Source organism: Rhineura floridana, chromosome 3 (genome assembly GCF_030035675.1).
Source record: "Rhineura floridana isolate rRhiFlo1 chromosome 3, rRhiFlo1.hap2, whole genome shotgun sequence".
NCBI classification, from domain to species: Eukaryota; Metazoa; Chordata; class Lepidosauria; order Squamata; family Rhineuridae; genus Rhineura; species Rhineura floridana.
In genome coordinates, this window is record NC_084482.1 from 149,914,586 (window position 1) to 149,927,181 (window position 12,596).

Sequence of the window (12,596 nt, forward strand, 5' to 3'; positions counted from 1 at the left end):
ACTACAATGCAGACGAACTTTCATTAAGGCTTTTTTTCTTCAAAACACAAACTGATGTGAAAATGTGCAGAACTGAACTTGACACTTGAAAAATGAGAAACTGAAACTGACAGATTCCCCCCATCCCTACCTGAGAATAAATCGTGTTACTTGCTTCAATTGGTACTTGCTTCTGAATAGACAGGTATAGTCTCTCTTTAATGGATGTTGGTGAATTGGGATGGGGGGAGTTAACCTTTTTGTAGGGAAATTGTGCTTGCCCCTTTAAAAAGAAATAAAGGGGAGCACGCCAACACGCCAAGCACAAAAACAAATGCAAAACCAAGTTTACAAAATGGTGGGGCCTTGCTGGAGGTAAGGAGTGGGAGAAGGTGGATTTGCTGGAGTTTGTCATTTCTTGGATGATGATGATGATGATAACATTTGCTATGTGAGCACCTCTGTACTTGAATGGAACAGTTTGTGAAGTATTCTTAAAATACAAAAATAATATATAACAGGCCTGGGATAATTCTATTCCCCATGTAGCAGTAGCACAAGCAGAAGGGGAGATGGGGAAATATTACTGTTCAAATGTGATGAATAGTCAATATTCTGGCAATAGAAAAACAACCTTCAGGATTAGAGTTGCCAGGTTCAGGGCCTGAGACTGATCCTGTATCTTTAGGAGAAGAGAAAGTCAGCCAAGTGCAGGTGTTCTTGCAACATTGTAATGGGAAAAACCACAAGGTGGAATTCTCCCTTCCCACTGCACAACTGTTAAAGATACAGAAGACCTCTTGGTTGCCAGGCCCAGCCTCCAAGAGGTCTTCTGTATCTTTAAATCATTGTGCTGAAATATAAGACCATGCGTACCAAGAAAACCAGTATTGGGACTAAGGGGAAATGGACCACTGTTCTTGAATTTAGAAGGGCTGACTCACTGCACTTACTTAAGCAAAGCATTTGGGCTCCTCTGTTGTGAACTAGAATTGGAAAATTCCATTTCAGGAAAATGATTTAGTTCTTTGTCTGTATCTTTAGCTAATCTAACCCTGAACTGATCATACAAGGGGAAAAGCCACACAGCTGGACAGGATGAAGGTAGCTTTAAAATGCTGCTGCACCTGGCCCTTCTGAAGACCTTTGCTTATTGAAGCCTTTCAGCTGGCTTAAAATGTGACAAATCAAACACCTTTTCCCCACTCCTCTATTAATTGTGAAGAGGAGCAGAACTCAGTTAAAAGAACATTGTGTATGTTCTTGGGCGAATGCTAGGACTTTGAAAAACAGCATTTGTGTTTATTATGGAAATGAGTCTTTCTAAAAGATCTCTTTCTTGGGAAACTAAGAAGATGAAACCAGAATAATCAGATAATTTTTTGGTGTTTTTATAATTTTTATTGCAAAGAATAGTTGAAATAACATTGTTGAGAAAGGCCTGCTTTAAGCCTGTGCAGCCTTAATTGGTAAAATGAATCCCTGGCCACATTCACACCAAAACATTTATTCCAGTATTATTCCATTTTAAACAGCCATGGCTTCCCTCAAAGAATCCTGGGAAGTGTAGTTTGTGAAGGGTGTTGTTGGGAAACCCCTGTTCTCCTCACTGAGCTACAATTTCCAGAGTGGTGTAATAGCTAGACCCTCTTCCTGGAGAACTCTGAGAATTGTAGCTCTGTGAGGGGAATAAGGGGCTCCTAACAACTCTTAGCACTCTTCACAAATTACATTTCAAACACAATCAAACAAGACTTGTAGTGCAAAAACGTCTGTAGAGCCACAAGCTCCCCATCTCTCCAACTCCCTCTAAAAGCAATTCCCATCCATTAATCCAGGGCCACATCTGCACCACACATTTAAAGCACAATTCTATAACGGTCATCGATTCCCCCAAACAATCCCAGGAACTGTAGTTTGTTAAGGTCGAGAGTTGTTAAAAGACCCCCCCTTCCCCTCACAGAGCTACAATCTCCAGAATTCCCTTGGAAGAGGGACTGATTGTTAAACCACTCTGGGACCTGTAGACCTCAAACCACACCCCAGCAGCTACAAAATACTCAGTGGCTTTTGGCCCTACCTTCAATAACATTCTGGAGGGCAAATGCTAGTTATGACATTTCTAGAGCTCAATAACAACCACCTTCTCATCATGAAGAACTTATCTTTGCCATCTATTAACAAGACAGCCTTATTATTTTTTGACATCTGATCTCTTAATATTACCTTTACTTTATTTTACTTTATTGTTTACGGTCAATGACCAGTCACACAAATACAAGTATTTAAATGCAGAAAGGCAGAAAAATTACATATAAACATAAACAGATTGAATTATATATTTTATATGTAAACAAACTTTAAAAAAATTAATAAAACAAAATAAAATCTAGTATACTAAAGTTAAGATGCATTAACCATGTTTCCTTATAGTACATGCTAAGACATAAAATTATGCCACTTTAAAAGTTATTTCTTCTCACAAATCTGAGAGAAGAGAGGAGGTATAAAATATGTCAGATCTACCTGATTTTTTTTTTAATTGGAGCAATATAAAGGGAACGAATGTCCTTATAATATGTACAATGTAACAGGATGTGTGTGATTGATTTAACCTCTCATGATTGACATGGGCTGATGCTTTGGGAATAAGGAATACACAAGTATCTCCACTCCAACAAGGCTGGTGGTAAAGAATTAAAATGAGCCAGTGCAAAGGCTCTATGATACTTAGCAATCTCTAGGTCATAAAGACAGGCTTCGGGTGCAAATATTAGCTGGGACCTAATATTACCTACATCTGCCCTGCTGTCTGTACTGTATCATTAAACTCTGATCCCGTGTGATTTTGTCATGGTAACAGGATCATGAGGAAGTCAGGAGGGATGCATCCCCGAGGCCTTCAGTCAGAGCACACATGTCACAAGATAGGAGGGAGGAGGATACCAAGGCCGCGTTCAGAGAGAGAGCTCTAGGGATGACCTTACATCGGGCAAACTCACATTTTTCATAAACAGACATGCACATTTCAGCACAGAGGCCTGGAATAAATATTTGCATGAGGAAGTTCCTGCCCGTATCAAAAGACGTCACTTAGTGGCCTTGACACTGAGAGCAGTGAAATCCTAGGATGTACTAGGAAAATGTCAAAAAGAAAAAAAAATAACGATCTAAACCAAGCAGGATGATTTTAATGCACTCCCACACACCTTCCTGCCTGTGCAGCAAATTCTGTGTACGTGTAGCTAGACCTGTGCCATAACAGAAAAGCCCGTAAAAATGAAGAGCCTTAACTAAGTTTATCTAGGAAGCCTGTACCTTTTCCTGTGCAAATAGCTGTAGGCTTAACTGTTGAAAGGAAACCCATATAAACTATAAATAGTTCAAAGGACTGATTTATGGTGCTGGGCAGCTCTCCCTCCTTGACTTAGCCACACACCCATTTCCAACATCACAGGGCAGCAACATTTCCGGCATACAAGCACTTTCTATGTCATCCTTTCCTTTAGCTTGTAAAACAGGAACAGCATACTTTATTAACGTATTCGTCACACGACTTTGGAAGAATAAAAATAGAATTTCAGCTACAGCTGGAAGTTGCTGGTGGGCAAGGGAACTCATCCATCTGCGGTCGGTAAAATGAGTACCTGGCATACGCTGGGGGGTAAAGAAAGGCCGGGGAAGGAACTGGCAAACCCACCCCATATATATGGTCTGCCTTGTAAACGTCACAAGACATCACCCTAAGAGTCGGAAACGACTCGCACTATAAGTGGACACCTTTACCTTTTAATTCTGCTAACTTTGTCTCAGGACATCATTTGAAGGTACATTTTGTATGTGTGTGTGTTTCTGTTCTAATATGAGCACTGCATCTTGTGCAGGAGCATACAGCACATGCAGAAAGTCCCAGGTTTATTCCTCAGCATCTCCAGGTAAGGCTTGGAAATACCCCTGTTTGAAACCCCGGAGAGCTGCCTCTAGTCAGTGTCGCCAGCATAAAGTAGCTTCTGATTTCCCTGTGCCTTTGCAACTAACAAAATAGATTGCTGCCTATGAAAGCTCATGCTACAACAAAAGACACTTGGGCTTTGTAAGAAGTGAGGCTGTCCACAATGTTGCCTGTGGAGTGCTGAAGAGCTCTGGATTGTTTTGTGTTAAAGGATTTTTAAAAAAAAGTTAAAAGCTTCATTTAAGTTGTTGCACTTTAACATCAGCTAAAAAAACCCACAGGCAGAATTCTAGGCAGATTCACATAGTAAGGCCTACCAGAGACCTATGGTACCTATTGGAGGACACAAACAACCACTGGAAGCTAAGGACAGTGTGAAGCTGACATGGAAATGGACTGCCTTCAAGTCGATCCTGACTTATGGCGACCCTATGAATAGGGTTTTCATGGTAAGCGGTATTCATAGGGGGTTTACCATTGACTCCCTCTGAGGCTAGTCCTCCCCAGCTGGCTAGGGCCTGCTCAGCTTGTCACAGCTGCACAAGCCAGCCCCTTCCTTGTCCGCAACTGCCAGCTGGGGGGCAACTGGGCTCCTTAGGACTATGCAGCTTGCTCACAGCTGCACAGATGGCAGGGCACATAACCCCTGAGCCACTCACTGTGGGAGTGATCTTTAGCTGGCCCTTTACACCCAGGAGACACGAGCGGGGATTTGAACTCACAGACTCTGGACTCCTAGCCAGGCTCTCCTCCTCACTGAAGCTACAAAGCTTTAAAAAATGTTCCAGCAAGAATACACTCTACTCAGCCACCTCTTAATTATTTTAAGGTAAGAAAGAAGAGACAAACACTCACTCCCCCCCCCACAAGGCATTATGGAGAAAAGTGAATTTGCTTTGCTTCCCAAACAAAAAGCCCCTAGATTATTTGTCTGCAATTTGGCAGGCTTAATCCACTTTAGAGGGGTTCCCATGCCTGTAAATTTCATCCACTTTGGCCAGATGGGGAAAACTAAGCTATAGCAATTTTTAGGATCCCCATCATACAGAAGCAAGGTGAGTCTTGAGGTGCATGCACACCCCTAAAAATTGCATGCAAAAATGTGTATTAGCAGAAAGACTGGTGAAATTCCATGAAGACTTACAAAAAATCACCAACTAATGCGGAAATGTGGAAAACTGAACTTAATTGGAAACATGAGAAATGGAGAGAGACCAAAGTTGGCAGATTCATCCATCCTTGGCTGCAAGAGGCAGCAAGAGCAAGTGCATTGGCAACCGGCTACCACTTGGCATTCTCCACAATGTCCTGGCCTCATTCCAGGGTAGGAAATTGCAGGTACCATAAAAATGGTGGAGAATATTTGGAGAAAATTCTTCAATATGGTTTTATTTTTCTAGGGGGGTGAGGAGCAGAAAAATCTCAGAAATTTTATAGGAAAAATGTCTTCTGAGAAATATCAGCTCAGCTCTAGAATTAATATACCTTTAATTCTTCCATTGTCTCAAAGGAGCTGTTCATCCACTGAAGACAAAAGGACTATTGATGTATTAGGGTTCTGGCTGTGTAAAAGGTACCACACTGCCTTATCATAGCTAATGTCAGGGGAATATTGTTCCTAGAATGGTATTATAGATCAGTCAGCACAACATTCAAGGATGTAGTAGACTGTCAATTTGTCCCAATAATATTCTCCTATTATGTTCTTGTACCTTTTCACAGATAATTCATGTCCTCTATGGCTGAGACTGCTAACTGGAGCAAGGTGTGTCTTGTTGATAATGATACTAATGGAGAAAAAGAACTAGAAAATCTGAAGTGATAACATCCCAGAGTGCTATGTGGCAGTTACAAAGGGGGGAAGAGAAGGAAGAGAAGGTACAGTGCAGCAGATCCATTGATGCTCTTGGACATGTAAATAATCCATTCACACTGAACACATTGAGTATCTGAATACGCACAACTGAAAAAGTGATTACCAGTAAATGTCATGTGCTGATTGTGACATGATCAATACAGATCCCATTTCCCATCTTTGACAGGATCAGTTTGAAATGTCTAATTAAAAATGGAAATTGTGTTTTTTATGAGCTCTTGAGTGGGGCTGAGTAACACTAGGATAGGGATGGGGAATCTGTGAGAGATGTTGCTGGAGTCCAGCTCCCATCATGGGGAATCTGTGAGAGATGTTGCTGGAGTCCAGCTCCCATCATTGCTGACCATTGACCCATGCTAGCTGGGGCTGATGCATGTCGGAGTCCAACAACATCTGAAGTGCTACAGGTTCCTCACATCTGTTTTAGGATAAATCAAATTCAGGGTAAGAACTAAATTAACAAAAATACAGAGAAAGCTGCTTTACTGACTAGTAGTGGCTCTCCAGGTTTCAGACAGGTGTCTTTTCCAGCTATACCTGGAGATGCGAGGGACCGAATCTGGAACCTTTGGCTTGCAATGCATGCACTCTACCACTAAGCTACCACCTTACTCCAAACATACATGATTGCTGGAACACTAAAGATCTTTTTAAAAGTTTGCCACAACTTTTTTCCTTATAAAGGTCCTGTGCCCTTAACAGCGGGTAAAAATCCATGAGATGTCTTTAGCCTCAGTACGGAAGTCTCAGCTGATTCTGAGAAACTGAAAAGAAGCAGTAGGCAAAGTAAACATTCTATGTAAAGAGCATGGGCCAATCAAGTTCAGTGGATTGTAACACCGGGGGGGGGGGGGAAGCAACAACGCACACAGCCAAGTGCTGGAAGCTGGAAACCTGTGGCTGCCACAGAGAAGAGAGGAAAAGAAATGATGGAGTGTTTTTCTTGTTCACCCTGGCAAGGAAAAGCTAGATGCTGCTGCAAAGGAGAGTGGGGCTGAGGCAAAGTAAAAGTTGGATAGGAGCTCTACAGTGTTGGCTGCCTGTAGTAGCTGTTGGCAGCCACGACAGTCAACGGGAGGCTTCCTTAAATATGTTTCGTCATTAAGATGGTATTATTTATTTATTTTTATTTAATTAATTATTATTTTATTATTTATTAATTATCATAACACACTGTCTAGTACACTGTCTAATAGGTACAATATGTGATATGACCCTAATAATGCCACATAAATAGAGAAGTACATATGAAGTGTGTAAAGGAGGCAGACAAGAGAGATGTAGACCAGTCATCCATGGAATGTAGAGAAAGGTATATGTTAAAGGGGCAGTAGATAGATTCAAAGATCCTCCGTGGTGCAGAGTGGTAAGTGGCGGTAACGCAGCCGAAGCTCTGCTCACGGCCGGAGTTCGATTCCAACGAAAGGAGGAAGTCGAATCTCTGGTAAAAGGGGTCGAGGTCCACTCAGCCTTCCATCCATCCGTGGTCAGTAAAATGAGTACCCGGCATATGCTGGGGGGTAAACAAAGGCTGGGGACGGAACTGGCAATCCCACCCCATATATACGGCCTGCCTAGTAAACGTCGCAAGACATCACCCTAAGAGTCGGAAACAACTCGCACTACAAGTGCGGGGACACCTTTACCTTTAGATAGATTCAGATTCTCCTTGTGATGCTTGGTCACTTGTTTGTTGGAGCACACAGACAGCACATCTTATAACATCTTCTTAAATTCTTAGTCAATGTTTGGACCATGTTGCCTGAAGCACATGTCTCTGGGTCACCAAATCACACCAAATGCTATCAGCCTCCGTGTCACAGGAAGTACAGAACTAGCCAGTTCTAAGCTATTGCCATGTAATCTTGGTTTTAAGATCCCAATTGCTCAAACAGTTGTTTCCAAGCTCTGCTCCTCACCCATAAAACCATTCAGGGAGAGGCAAGCAGTTCACGCAGCAGAACCATGTGCACACTTTGTACATTGAAGTGTGTGTGTGTGCGAGATCAAGTGTCTGAGTGCTCCCTCCCACAGAAAAACCTCATTGCAACAGAAAACTAGCACATCGGGGAGAATACAATTCTCTCTCTGACATGCAGGGGTATCACTAGGGTGGTGCGGTGGGTGCGGGCCGCACCGGGTGACACCATGAGACGGGGGTGACACCCAGAGTTGCCCCCCACCCTAGGCACCGCCGCCGGGAAGCGGCAGGCGGAGAGCTGCGATCAACCCCCTCACTTCTGCTTTGCGGATTCTCCGCTCCTGAATCCTTTCCCCACCCCATTTTCCAGCTCAGCCAATTGCTCAACTCCTCAGCACCCAGTCGTTTTCCTCTTGGCCAATGAAATGTCGGGATCTTCAAAACTCAGACAGGCAGAAAGACCAGGCTGGAGGCCTGCTCTCTTCCTCTCCCCCCCTTTTTCGGTGCAGAGTCGGCCTCTTATGTTTCTACCGTCAGTCCCTGTTTTCATCAGAGACTTGGTTAATTATTTGAACTCCACTTTTCTGTCCCCGATGCAAAAAACGGCTGGTAGGATTAGAGATGAGACAAACTAACAAAAGAATCATTTAAGGCAACAGCTGATGAAAAACAAATGGATAATAGGGGCAGTAGGAGGCATCCCAATTTTCTAGCACAATGGCGCCATCCGCTCGCAATGTATTTAATGTCATTTTTTAAAGGATATTTGTAATCTGTCTTTCTCCCGAAGGTTCCAGGACAGAAAATACACAAACGTTAAAAGCAGAAGTTAGGGGGGGAAAGGAGGCATCAGCCAACCTGCAGGAGTACAAAAAAATTTAGCGGGTTTTTTTAGGAGGGAGGATCCGAACAGTCCTATAAACACGCTCAGTGTTTACAGAACACTGTCTGTTGTTGGTAAGGGAGGGATGGAGGAACGGAGTGTCCTGCAAAAGAGCACAGCTGGCTAGCTGGCACCCTGAACCAAAACAGCCAAATGAGCATGGCCACAGGACACTTAAAGAGTCTGTGGGATGGAAAACCAGAAAGTGGGAGGAAGAAGAATGAATGTATCCTGGTGGAGGGTCTGGTTGGAACAGCCAAGTGAGCATATTCAGTGGCTACAGCACACTGAATGTCTGTTGTTGGGTGTGGGGATGAATGAAAGGAGAGTGGGAGGAGGAATGGCATGGAGTATCATGCAAAAGGGTGTGCTGACTGTCTGGCATCCTGAACATATTGATATATTGTACATCACTCAGAGTTTTATTTAAATATAAGCGGTATATAAATGTTCTAAATAAATAAAATAAGTAACTAAAATGTCCCACACACCAAGCAACTATAAGGTCTCTCTCCGGTGTGAGCTCTCTGGTCCTCAGAAGGCCTCCATGCTGAATAAAACATTTCACACAGACCAAATATTTATAATGTATTTCTCCTGTGTGGACTCTCTGGTAAGTCATAAGTTGTGAACAGTGCACAGAACATTGTCCACGCTTCAGAGCATTTATAGAGTTTTTCACTTGTATGGACTTTCTGGTGCATCACCAGGTTTGATACCACACTCCAAACATTTATAGCACCATTCTTCCGTGTGGTCACTCTGATGGGTCACAAAAGGCCCTCAAGGTGGCTTTCAAAAACACAAATATAACAACACATCATAATACATCAATACAATAATGCAATTCTCAAAATTAAATAACAAATAACATTATTAAAAGAAAAGAAAAAACATTTAAATGTGTCATGATAAGAGAACCGCATTCAGCCAGGTTTTTTATACTAGATATGCTCTGCTCCAAAGGTAAGACAGTCTCAATTTGAAAGGACACAAACTGGCTCTTCAGCTTTTTCAAGACCTGATCTTCGTGACTCCCAAAAACGCCGTCCTCCATTTTGTAACTTAGAGACGAGAGACCTTTCGTTTTCTTCTTCATGCAGTATGAAGTACCTGCTTTGCCAGCCTTGGATGAGGTTGGTGTATTCGCGCAGAGAGCCCTCGAGCACCATCTCCTTCTTCCTGAGTAAATTGAGTAGCAGCAGTCCAGAGTTGGCAGACGCTACTTTTAAAGATAGTCTCCAAGATGACCTAAATGTCAGAGAAACACAAAAATATGATATAGAAAACCTTCTCCTCTCCTGCACCACTGATTTGATGTTATCATACATTATTATATATGGTTGTACTGTTTAGATGCATTTATGCTGTATATGTTATTTTGGAATATTATTATAATAAACATTTAAAAAAATTAAAGTAAGCCTTATTGAGTTCAACAGGACTTCCTCATAGGTAAGTGTAGATTTGATTAAATCCTAAAGCACACAGGCAAATGTTAGAGGCATTGTTAGGTTGAGGACGGTGAGAGGCTAGTAGTGAAATTTTCTGCACTGTCTGCTCACTGCTAGAACATAATTACTGCTGTGTGGACACACACCCCTCATCTTTTTCCAATCTTGCTGTGTTCCTCTGCTGAAGGGAATGTTTATGGAGAAGTAATTAAAGGGAATTGTTAAGAGCTGACTCCACTTGTGAGCAACTCTTAATAAGTCCATTGGAAGGATTGAGATTTGGCACGGCAGGAGGTGATGAAGTCATTCTGCAGTTGTTGATGTGTATTCACATGGCAAAGAACAATCCTTTGAGCAGGCCTTGCTCCTGTGGTCTCCTGACATGTTTAAATGCCCCTTGCTCTCCTTTCTTCCTCACCCACACCAAATTGGGCACATAGCTTTGTGTGCTTCATCTGGTGGAGTAGAAATGCGGGTGCCCGTGGCATAATACATCTTGCACTCACGTCCTTGACACATCCATTTATTTGTCTCAGTTTGTTCTAAGAGCAACCCAAATAGGCTGCCTTAAAGTACAGCACTGAGGAAGCAGCCCCAACCTGAAAATTAGCCAGTGTGATTGTAATTGGCTAGTATGCAGGGCAACCCAGTGCACGTTGACTCAGAAAAAAAGTCAGTGGGGTTTATTCTCAAGAAAGTATGTGGAGTGTTGAGCTAGGACCTAGGAGACCAGGTTTCAAGTCCCAATCAGCCACAAGTGGGGAACCTTGAGGCAGTCACTCTCTCTCAGCCTAACAGGATTGTCATAAGAATAAAATGGGGAGGGGGAGAAGAACCATGTGCACCACCTTGAGCTCCTTGCAGGAACGGTGAGAGATAAATTTATTTATTTATGTATTGAACTTCTAGCCCACCCTGCCTCCCAGAAGAAGCCCAGGGTGGTTAACAAAGGACAAAACGCTACAAAATATCTTAATGATAATGATAATAAAGTAACGGTTCTGGAAGACTTTAAGAAGTATATATAGATAAATTAGTACAGGTTCAGTGGAGTGCGATGAAGATGGACAGAAACATGGAAAATAAGTCCTATGAGGAAAGGTTGCAGGATCTGGGTATCAGTGGAGGCTGATGACTCCAATGTCAGTGGAGCAGTGAATCTGCACTGGACAGCTCCCCCCCTCCCCTGCTGTGTATGTTAGCCTGGGGAAGAGAATGAGAAGGGGCATGATAGCACCCTTAAAATAACCAGAAGAACTACCACATAGAAGAGGGAAAAGACTTATACTCTGCAACCCAGAGGACAGGACTAAATGTAATGGATTTAAGTTACAGGAGGACAGATTTCAGTTGAACATTAGGAGAAACATCTTGAGCAGTTCGACAATGTAACCAATTACCTAGAGCAGTGGTTCACCAATTCCCCCTCCCCCAAGGCTCACTTGAAAGTTGCTGAGGGTCTTGGTGGACCACTTAATGATTTTTCTGACAGTTGTAGCAATTGTAATGCACTGTGCTAGATGCTGTATGGTTTTTAAGTGTAATTTTACAGACACGCCACAAACCACCTGAATACAGCCTGTGGGCCACAGTTTGGGAACCTCTGTCCTCGAGAGTGGTGGGCTCTCTCACTCACTGGAGGTCCACAAGTAGAGGCTGCAGAGCCATCCCATTGCGGATGCTCTTGCCCTGAATTTCTTGCATTGAGGAGTGTGTTTGACTACATGGCCTACAAGATCGCATCCGACTCTATGATTCTATGATGTAATGTATTTGGCAGTTGGTAATAAAGTTTTATCGACCACTGGGATGACTCTGTGCAGAATGACAGGACTTGGATGTAGGCCAAAGGGACCAGGTCTTGGTTTAGCAGGTACGTGGAGCGACTAGTCAACATCTCATGCGTCTGTTCTCATAAAATGCTTTGAGATATATGACTGAGGGTATGAATGCTACATTATATGAGCTTCCCTGTAGAGTTATTGGAATGCTATCATTCAAATCAGCCTGAATCCACTACATCATTTTGATGACAGCATGAGCCCAAAAGCTTGGAGGCATCTCATGCCATTTATGGATGCCCAGAACCTGCTTGGGGTTAAAAAGACTTGGCTTGGGTATATGTGCAAATGGAATTCTGCTGGTAAATCATTAGATATTAGAGGTCAACATGTTCTCTGGGGATGATTAAACAGAGGCAGCTTCCTGCTAAACAGGAATGAACCATTTCAAATTTATACTGTTTGACAAGCTTTGAAACAAGTATGCTTTATTACAGGGGCGAGGAACTTTTTCAGACTGAGGGCCACATTTCCTTCAGGATAACCTGCTGAGGGCCACATCCCAATGGTGGGCAGGGCCAGATGAAAAGTGGGCAGGGCAATGTATAAAAATTTTACCGCTGTACAGTTGGCTAGGTTTTACACCCATTCACATACCCCTCTATCTGCCATTCAGACAAGCAAGAAGCAATACCAGAGTTTAAAGACTCAATCCAGCCAGACAAAAAACATTTGGGATGTGAAGCAGGC

At 42.8% G+C, this 12,596-nt stretch overlaps 1 long non-coding RNA gene across 1 annotated transcript; it reads left to right on the plus strand.

Annotated features, from left to right (window-relative positions):
* Nucleotides 1–286: 286 nt before the first annotated feature.
* Nucleotides 287–9,909, plus strand: LOC133382331 (uncharacterized). The gene is made up of 3 exons (XR_009761906.1): nt 287–354; nt 5,654–5,809; nt 9,715–9,909. It is a non-coding gene; the product is annotated as an uncharacterized LOC133382331 (long non-coding RNA).
* Nucleotides 9,910–12,596: the final 2,687 nt, after the last annotated feature.